Source organism: Leptonychotes weddellii, chromosome 13, assembly GCF_054177405.1.
Source record: "Leptonychotes weddellii isolate Sample4059 chromosome 13, ASM5417740v2, whole genome shotgun sequence".
Lineage (NCBI taxonomy): Eukaryota > Metazoa > Chordata > Mammalia > Carnivora > Phocidae > Leptonychotes > Leptonychotes weddellii.
In genome coordinates, this window is record NC_138381.1 from 14,487,147 (window position 1) to 14,495,779 (window position 8,633).

General features: G+C 41.7%; 1 long non-coding RNA gene across 1 annotated transcript; it reads right to left on the reverse strand.

Moving 5' to 3' along the window:
- Positions 1-3,225: 3,225 nt before the first annotated feature.
- On the reverse strand, positions 3,226-5,959 carry LOC145716681 (uncharacterized). Its single transcript, XR_014139477.1, has 3 exons — positions 5,881-5,959; positions 4,714-4,802; positions 3,226-3,292 (listed from the first exon to the last, which is right to left on the reverse strand). It is a non-coding gene; the product is annotated as an uncharacterized LOC145716681 (long non-coding RNA).
- Positions 5,960-8,633: the final 2,674 nt, after the last annotated feature.

Sequence of the window (8,633 nt, forward strand, 5' to 3'; positions counted from 1 at the left end):
AAATAAAATATTTTTTTTTTAAAGTCTAAGAACCATCTTAAAAACACAAACACACACCCCCAGTTGTAAAAAAAAATAATAATAATTAATTTGTTTGCTATAGAAGTTAGAAAAGAAAAATGCCCCAACAGATGGAACTTGATACTTGATAGGAAAAGACGATCACCATTCCAATGAAACGTTGGGTGGCGTTTCCTAGCCTAGGTCTGTAGTCCCCGCTGTTTGTTTTACTCTTTCTTTTGACCTTTATCTTGACCACTCACTTCTATTCTCTTACACGGAGTCCACAGAATTAGTGACCTGTAAGGCCATCTGCCTCTAAGACAATCACTAGTAAGTTCCCCAATGTTTGAAGCTACCATCCCACAATACTGGCTCCCAGAACTCGGCTGGCTTTCTTCTCATTTTCTCTGGATCAACAATATTTAAAAGCACTAGTTGGAGCTGCCATTAAAGAAAAGTGTATACATGAGACCCCAAATCTCTCAAATTCTAAAATCCTGATTATGTAAATCTAATACATTTCCCGTGTTAGCCGGCTGGCAAGTTCAAATTTGCATGTTTAATTTATCTCTATGAAAGCTATCTGTATTTCCAAGAACGTGGCCACCATGCGCATCCACTTCATATGCAGAGCAAAGTTTCAGATGATCTAACTATGCATCACAACTTATGTAATCCCCTCACCTTTCAAAAGCTTTCTCAAAACTTGTGATCATCTGGGTAAACAAGTACCAGCTCCATGCTTACAAGATCAGACCACAGGATAGAGAAATCAAAACGTGAAGCCAGATGTCAGACCAAACTTCACTGTGTTTCAGGGTAAATGTCACCAGAAGACAAACATCGATGCTTTTATGATTATGTAAGGTTAATGGCCAGACCTAGCCAATGGTCTTTAGTTTCCATCTTGGCTGCAGATGAGTATAGGTAAAGGGGGTCTTGCCTTGCCATTATGCCTTATTTCCCTGCACTGATCCAAGGGGACACATTTCCAAGAACAAGTTGGTTGGCCATTTCAGGGCACATACTTATGAACAGGGAATTCCTTCCTGATAAAGAAAGGAAATTGAGAGTGCCACAGGATGAGATTTGGGCTGAGAACAGGAGGAAAAGTTGGCAGTAACCTCATGAGAAGACCCATGCAAGGATAAGAAAAATGTGATGTTGAGCAAGCCCTTCAGTCCATTAGGTCTCTGTGTAAAAGGGATCATAATACCTTCCTTTTTTATATTAACACACAGAAGAAAGTTCATAAAACAGTATAGTGTATCAAGACAAAAGAAGGAAAGAACCATGAACAGAATGATGAATTAATTTTCTGTTTACATTTCTATTGAGATGTATCATCACTTGTTAGTTTAAGTAATCTCTGTGCTCTGATCAGCATATAAAAATGTTGTCTAAGCCTCAAAAAAATCACAATAAAGATTCACAGTCTTATAAAGTTTGGTAAATAAGCAACAGAGTGGTTTGGAGGGCATTCGGAGGACCAAGAAACATAACATTTATAACTGTTAGCTGAAAGTAAAATTAAATATGATATTTCTCTGTGGCTGACCTGGAGGTAAAGGAAAATGCAAAATCAAATTATGAAAAGTAGTATTTTCAAAGACTGCAATGTATGATGTTTCTGCGCAGAGTTCAATTTCCTGAAGTTAAAGATACCATGAAGTGTACTATGACTATATTTAAAATAGAAAATTATTTCTCTATCTGAAAGGAAATCTATCAGCTTTGTTTTAAGTAAACTCTGAACCAAAGAACCTGTGAACTGCGCTCTTCCAACAGGAAGCATCTTGGGTTGGCTCAGGCTGTGCTTTAGGCTGATCATTATAACATTGAGAAAAAATGTCATTGTCACCTCCATATGTCACTCAACCTAACCATAATGGTTTCCTAGGGCTGCCAAAATGAAGTACCACAAACTGGGTGGCTTCAAACAACAGAGATTTATTCTCTCACAGTCCTGGAGGCCAGAAGTTTAAAATCAAGGTGTCATGCTCTTTCTGATGTCTCCAGGGAAGACTCCCGCCCTGCTTCTCTCCTCACTTCTGGTGGCTGCCAGCATTCCTAACCCTTAGAACCATCCCTCCAATATCTGCCTCCATCCTCACAGGGCATTCTTCCTGTGTCTCTGTGTCTCCATGAGGTCTTTTTATAAGGACACCAGTCATTTCATTTAGGGCCCAACCTAATCCAGTATGACCCCCATCTTAACCTAACTAATTGCTAATTACCCTATTTCCAAATACAGTTATATTCTGAGGTTCCAGGTGGATATGAATTCGCAGGGAAAATTATTCAACCTAGAGCACTAATCAATGATAAAAATCTTTTTTAGTCATCAAATATCCTCTGGGAGTCCACAGTTACTAAACAGGTACACTGTGTTTGGAGGCCAAATGGCAAATTGACACAAGGCCAAGTCATGGTTTTAAAGACAGATTTTTTTCCCTTGATGCTCGACTGACTGAAATTATATCTAAGCATTGAACATCTTCTCCTGCTCTGGGTACAAGGATGCAGATTGCTATTATTGTTCTTTGCTTCATTTTTTACATCTTTTTTGTTTGTTTGTTTTTAAACCAAAGATAGTTCCTTGTTTTAAAAAAAAAGAAAACTTCAGGCTGTTGGGGAAATCACCACATCTGTTCATCCTTTTGGAACATGACTTTCGTAGGGAACATACTCTTATTTTATGCCCCCATTTGTAGTTACAAACTGGATTTCATTTTTTCCTGTGTCCTCTGTCATCCTGACTTAATCTCACAATACTTGTTGGCTTCCATTAACAAACAAGTAATATTATAGAAAACAGATGATAGTCATCATTTTTCTAAGCTAAAGAGCAGAGCCATGTGGTTGAAATACAGATTTGAAGAAGTCTGCACTTACTGTTTTTATGTAGGGAGAGTGGTAATCTCAGACATTTTATGTTCAGAGACTGAATTTACAATGATGTTTATATGAAGAGGAAAACAGTGTATGTTGGAGATCTTTTTTTGGAATAACCTAAGTTTTGGACTTGGGCTTGAAGGAAAAAAAAAAAAACACATTTTTTTTAATTTGTAAGAAATGGGAATTTTGTGAATTTTTGAATTTTTAACTTTGTCTTGTATGGACTGTTTAACCTTGTATGCTCGTGGACCCAAATATGTTCCGTAAAGAAGTTTTAGTCTCTAAAATAGGAGGGGGTATTCTAAGTCACAACGAGGAAAAGTACCTGCAGGTGTGGATAAGAAGTCTTGACTGGGTCAGCTCCAGCCTCTCACTAAGGACCAGCAACTACCTGGAGAGGAAGAAGCAGGAGATAAAGCAACCCATCCCATGATATTTGCATTAAACTGTCAGTCATCAACTTCTTGGATTCTATTTGTGACCTAAATGATGAAAAATTATTTATCGAAGGCAACGCAGAAATATTTTTTGCATTTTATTTTATTTTTTAAAAGATTTTGTTTATTTATTTGGCAGAGAGAGAGAGCACACAAGCAGGGGGAGTGGCAGAGGGAGAAGCAGGCTCCCCGCTGAGCAGGGAGCCCTACTCCGGGCTCGATGGCTCAGGGCTCAATCCCAGGACCCTGAGGTCATGACCTGAGCCGAAGGCAGCCGTTTAACTGACTAAGCCACCCAGGTGCCCCTGCATTTGATTTTAAAACTATGCTTTAACACAGTGAGCGAGGGCCCAGCAAAGTGTGGATAGAGCCTTCGAAGCAATCTCTTTATGGGATTCCCCCCAAGTCCTCGTACCTGAGTGACACAGACATCACCTAATAGGTAGCTTTCTTGCCTTCGTCAGCCAAATAATGACACCAGTTGTTTCTGCCTGGAAGGGATCCTACCTGGATAGGATCCTACCCGGAAAGTCTCCCTATCTGACACCTGGAAGGCTTTATAGAAAAAAGGAAATTTGACTACCTTTGGCTAAAATCTAAAAGTATTTTTTAATCTTTAGAGTCTAAATCATTACCTATTTCCAATTAGGCCCCCTAAAATACCAATTTCTGTATCAAGATGCTAATAATATTATCTAATAATATAACACAAGATATCATACTTTAAAACTGTTGTTCTTATTTTTCATTTGCCATGCACTTATAAACCAGGTGGGTCCTAACAGGTCCAGTGTAACCACACGAGGCTGAAGGAGGCTGAGTTTCATTTTCAACCACCCCCAAGACAGAGCTTAATTTTACATTTTGCTTAATTGATATCACACCTGCCTTGTGATAGTATCTTTTACTTTATTATTTATATAGAATATAATGTATATATACAGAAAAGGACCAGTTAACATAATTACCTTAAAAAGACTATGTATTTTAACATCTTGTTTCATGGTATACAAATCCACATCACTGAAAACTGATTTTTTAATATTTTACAAACAAAATCTACTTACTAATTATTTTTAACTGCTTTTGATTCAAATCATTTAACCTTCTGATGGTCAAGACAACAGGTGTGTATTGGGACCCAGCACCCAAATTGGAGGTATCCAGGATAAATAAAGAAGAGAAAAGATCACCTTCACTGCAGTTCCCCACCACCTACCCCCCAAACTTCCTTGGCCACACATTGCATCTCAGCTCTACCCAAGGTTGTCCCAGCTCCAAAATTACAAATTCAAGCATGCTTAGTTCATTCTGGCTGTTATCACAGAATAGCATAGACCGAGTGGCTTATAAGCAACAGAAACTTATTTCTCACAGTTCTGAGGCTGGAAGTCAGAGACCAGAGAGCTGGCATGCTTGAGTTCTGGTGAGGGTCCTCTTCAGGGTTGCAGATGGCTGTTTTTTCTTGTATCATCACATGGCAGAGAGAGAGAAAGAGAGAAGCAAACTCTCTTGAGACTCTTATGAGATGTGAATCCCCTGCATGAGGGCTCCACCCTCTTGGCCTAATCACATCCCAAAGGCCCCACGTCCTAATGTCATCACATTGGGGGGTAGGGTTTCAACATATGGATTTGGGGGTGGGGGACACACACATTCAGTCCATAACACATCCTTCTTGGATGGCAAGCTCTCCCTCCCTGCTTTCACCCCCTTTCATCTACTACATCTCTCTCCAATTTCATCCAGACCTCCAGGTCCTTGAGCCCTTGCTTTTCTGCCAACCAACCATGTCCTCTCTCCTTCTCCACGAAATATGGGTGGCTCCTCACCTCTGATTCTTTCCTACCAAGATCTTCACCTCCCTTGTTCCCTTGCCCTTCTGTCATGCCTATCCAACCCCCCCCCAACCCCAGGCTAGATCTAACCAACTATCCGCCTGTTGTTGTGAGCTGCTGGAAGAAAGCTCCCCACCCCCCACCCCCCACCCCCCACGCTGGAACTTGACATTGATGTTTTCCTGGCCAGCTGTTGCTGCAGTGGCTATTTTCAACCTTCTCAGCTTTCTCCAAACCTTCTACCCCAGGATGGCAGATACAGCCAGCTGAGGAGTCAACCAGAGTCCTCTTCATCCAGGACATCCAGGAAAACTACATTTAACAGCCCCCCTTACATATGATGTGGCCATTCTACTGACATCTAGTCATCGAATTTGAGCAGAGTGATGTTCCCCTTCTCCCAGGCCTGGCCTATCCAAACTTCCCACAAATGCTCCTCTGTCTTCCCCCATCGGCACTGTGGGTGCTAAGACCTGGGACAGACGTGGATGTCACCCGTTAAACCATGTGGGTTATGACAGGTACAGTGTAACCACACGAGGTTGAAGTTGGCTGGGTTTCATTTCCAACCGCCCCCAAGACAGAGCTTAATTTTACGTTCTGCTACCTTGATATCACACCTGCTTTGTGATAGTATCCTTTACTTTGCTATTTATATAGAATACAATACATATATATAGAAAAGAATGTATAAACATAATTACCTGAAAAAGGCTATGCATTTTAACATCTTTTTCTTGTTAATCAGAACTTCTGATGTGGCCTTGAATGACTTTGAAACAAATCACACACACACCCCCCCAAACCCTGGCCCTCTCCACTCGCCACTGTGCCAAATGGATTTCACCTGAATGAGGAATAAGCAACACTCAGATCCCAGAGGCAAGTGTCAGGAGGGTATCATCTCCTCTCCTGCCCCACACCCGTCTCACCCCCTTGTAGTATGGCCTTGCCTCCTGTTCTCCTGAAGAAGAAAAATGAAAACGTATTTTGCTCTCTTTTAAATACTGGAGACCAACTTACTGTAGCCTGAATAGGGTTTTTTTTTAAAGATTTTATTTATTTATTTGAGAGAGAGACAGCACAAGAGAACAAGGAGGGGGAACAGCAGAGGGAGAGGGAGAAGAAGACTCCTCGCCGAGCAGGGAGCCCGACGCAGGGCTCAATCCCAGGACCCTGGGACCATGACCTGAGCCGAAGGCAGACGCTTAACCGACTGAGCCACCCAGGCGCCCCCTGAATAATTAGAGTTTAATGACACCTGCTGTCACTTGGAAGATGACCTCAGAGAACCTGAGAACAGCAATCACCCCATGGCCTCCAGCACCTAACACTCACCATGGAGAGGGAGAAATGAGGGCAGACCCTGGCTCTGTGCCTTTCCTGTCTCCCACAGAATTATACCCTAGAGTGACATTTTTAGGCCTGAAAGTCTTGTATTGAGCTTCCCTATGTGTCTAAAACAAAAATAGGTATATAAATGGAAATCGAAAAAACTATTTCCATTCACCACAAGTAAAATTTTATTTTTTTCTGGATTGAATTATCTTTACAAGTGTTATCAGTAAACAATTGATCAAAGCACCTAAATACTACATATTTTAAGTCATTAAATATAAAGCAAACATAAAGTAAGATATAAAACAGAAATTATAAAATAAAAAGTAATATGTATTGAGAATGAAGCTCTTAATAGATGAATGGGACTATTTTGTTTAATGGTTTTGAGTTTGGGGCTTTTTTTTCAATTACTTACAAATCTGTGGATAATAGACTGAGACTAGTTCATATGAATAAGACTATTCTCGGGGCGCCTGGGTGGCTCAGCTGGTTGAGCGACTGCCTTCGGCTCAGGTCATGATCCTGGAGTCCCTGGATCGAGTCCCACATCGGGCTTCCTGCTCGGCAGGGAGTCTGCTTCTCCCTCTGACCCTTCCCCCTCTCATGTGCTCTCTCTCTCATTCTCTCTCTCTCAAATAAATAAATAAAATCTTTAAAAAAAAAAAAGAATAAGACTATTCTTATTTACATTTTTTGAAAACAATTGTAAAAACTTTGTTCAAATAAATACATAGAAATGGAAGGTATTTGTCTATAAAAATGCACTTCAATTATTTAAACATTTCTCAGCATTCCTGATAAAATTATTTTGATCATTTACCATGAAAAATAAGTTACTTTTTTAGTTGTCTATCATCAAAGACATCACTTGAATAGTCCTCAGATTAAAAGGTAACCACAGGCTTACATCATCCTCCACTTGAAAACTCACCGATTTGCAAAAGAACCTACCAATGCATCCCTAGGCATTCACTTGCTCAGCTCCTCACCCCACACCTCCAGCTGCCTTTGGCCTTCATATGCAAGGTGTCCACACCAGGGCCAGTAGCCTCCGCAAGATTCATAATAAACGGAGAAGGGATAGTTATAAAAGAGGACAGGAGAGCAAACTCTCAGGCAGATAAATTTTAGGAAAATATACATACACAAGTTGAACATCGAGAAATTCATTCCTTAAAACTACCCAGGTGTGTGTGCTCCTGGGAAAGCCTTTGCCTACACTCCAAATACGTGGAGACTACATATTGAAGACCATGAACCTAATGAATTGGCAGGGTCCCCAGAGGAATTCCCCTGGATTTTGTGGGTCTCGAAAAGTAAATGCCATTTTGTAAAGACACTCTCTCCCTTAAGAGCGGAGACCGTTCTCTTAAATTCATTAAAACTTTAAAGTATAAAACAGATGACATTTGAGTATAGATCAGCAGTTGGAATTTTAGCTGCTCATATAATGTTTGATTGGCTCTGGGCTGGTTTTTTTTATGATTTTATTTATTGGGGTGCCTGGGTGACTCAGTCGTTGAGCAGCTGCCTTCGGCTCAGGTCTTGATCTCGGGGTCCTGGGATCGAGCCCCGAATCGGGCTCCCAGCTCCGCTGGAAACCTGCTTCTCCCTCTCCCGCTTACCTGCTTGTGTTCTCTCGCGCGCGCACTGTCTCTCTCTGTCAAATAAATAAATAAAATCTTTAAAAATATTTTATTTCTTTATTTTAGAGAGCGAGAGTGCGTGAGAGGAGGGGGCGAGGAGCAGAGGGAGAGGGACCAGCAGACTCCACGCTGAGCGCAGAGCCCCACACGGGGCTCGATCCCACAACCATGAGATCCTGACCTGAGCTGAAATCAAAAGCTGGTGGGCTAACGGGCTGAGCCACCCAGGCGCCCCGCGGCTGGTTATTTTTAAAGACAGGTGTGTTATCATGCCAAGCTAATCAGCCAGCCCCATCACAAGAAGGCTCTGTGGCCATCTGTCCTGGGGCAGCCTGGAGGCGCATCCACTCCCGCCCTGAGACAGCCTGGCTGACTGGCTGCTTCTCCGTAATTGGAAGAGCAACACCCAGTGGCCTCTAGGCCCCGGGTCTGGAAGGAACTAGCAGCCCCCGTCCCTTTCTCTGCGGCGA